Raw genomic sequence first — 1,863 nt, forward strand, 5'->3', positions numbered from 1 at the left:
AAACACTGGTTGGCAAATAATAAGAAAAATCAAATAAGTATGTAAGACAAGAAAATCAGCCAATTCCAAATACTTTTATTTTAATGGGTAACTTTTACTTTTTACCACTTCACTGATACAAAATATTTTAAAACTCATGCAACTGAATAAGCTTTTTAATAAATGAGGAAAGTGAGGCAAAAAGAAAGCTTAACTAGTAAAAATTTATAATTAAGTAACAGGTGTTTACTAAGGTTTGTGGTTTGAAGTTGTTCAGGCTATTACTGGGTTCATGCTCCTTTGAGGAAAACTAATTACAGTATCTCTCTGATGAAAATTTTCCAATATTGCTTTCTACTCTTCTGTGCCTACTCTCTACCACAATGACCTATTCTCTCTCCCTCCAAAAAATCCAATAACCAAGAACAGAAAACTTTCTAGACAGGATGGAGCCACCTTGAGGTTTTGCTAACTAGAAAGTCCTAGACCACATCACAGCTAAACTGTCTCCAAATCTCTAGAGCAGGCTCAGCAACCAGCATTATTAAATCCAGGATTAAGTTCCTCAAATGATATGGGTCACATTTTTAACTATTGCTCCTTAAAATAAGAAACTCATGGGGCTGCCAGGGTAGGTGAAAGATCTCAAGATAGCTGGGCAAAAACTTGCTCTAAAAGTCATTGACTGGGTAGCTTTTGGGGAGACCATAACTGGAAACCAAAAGGCCATTGCTAACTCCCTGAAATCCTGGAATGAGACCCTCACCTCCATCCAGGTTGGCTACTCTCCCCTAGAATCCACCTGCTATAAGCCCTTTACTGGGCTTACTACAAGGTCAATGTGGTGACGTCTGGCTTGGTAGATGACTTTGAGAAGTTTAATGCCCAGAGGTAAATATACTGTCCAGGTAGTTGCTGAAGAAAAAGAAGATGTGAAAAGATGTGCTGAGTTTTTGTCTCCCTCAAAGGCCAGGAATGAGGAATATGAAAAAGAGCTGGAGAAGATGAAGAACATAATTCCATGTGAACAGATGAGCATTGAGGACCTGAATAAAGTCTTCCCAGAAACCAAATTAGACAAAAAAAAAAAAAAAAAAAAAAAGTATCCCTACTGACCTCACAAGCCAATTGAAAAATTTATAAACCTGAGTTGGGGAGAAAGCTCTGGTCCTTGTATTATAAACTGTGGACACAATAAATAAACAAACAAAGAAACAAACAAACAGAAACTCACTGTCATGAGAATTAAATAACTAGATTTGACAGGACATATCATTGACTCATTGACCACTGTATCAAAGATATAGAAGAAATGAGTATTTTTTTTAATTTTTTTTAACATTTATTTATTTTTGAGACAGAGAGAGACAGAGCATGAACGGGGCAGGGGCAGAGAGAGAGGGAGGCACAGAATCGGAAGCAGGCTCCACGCTCTGGGCCATCAGCCCAGAGCCCGACGCGGGACTCGAACCCACGGACTGCAAGATCGTGATCTGAGCTGAAGTCGGACGCTCAACCGACTGAGCCACCCACGCGCCCCAGAAACGAGCATTTTTTTAAAAACTCTGTAGCTAAACTTCTTTTTATTCTCAATCTTTACTGGCCAATCTTCTAAAAGTCTTCAGTTCTTAACCATGTAAAAATTATATTTTTCTGGGGAACCTGTGTGACTCAGCAGACTAAGTGTCTGAGTCCGGCTCAGGTTATGATCTCATGTTCTTTGTGAGTTCAAGCCTCACATCGGGCTCTCTACTCTCAGCACAGAGCCTGCTTCAGATCCTCTGTCCTCACCTCTCTCTGACCCTTCCCCACTTGCACGTGCGTGCACTTTGTCTCTCTAAAGTGAATGAACATTTTTTAAAAAAGAAAGAAATTATATTTTCC

The 1,863-nt window shown here is 39.5% G+C and overlaps 1 pseudogene; it reads left to right on the forward strand.

Annotated features, from left to right (window-relative positions):
- Window positions 1-596: 596 nt before the first annotated feature.
- On the forward strand, window positions 597-1,181 carry LOC112866384 (ATP synthase peripheral stalk subunit d, mitochondrial pseudogene; annotated as a pseudogene).
- Window positions 1,182-1,863: the final 682 nt, after the last annotated feature.

Source organism: Puma concolor, chromosome A2 (genome assembly GCF_028749965.1).
Source record: "Puma concolor isolate L17-30 chromosome A2, mPumCon1.1.hap2, whole genome shotgun sequence".
In the NCBI taxonomy this organism is placed as follows: domain Eukaryota; kingdom Metazoa; phylum Chordata; class Mammalia; order Carnivora; family Felidae; genus Puma; species Puma concolor.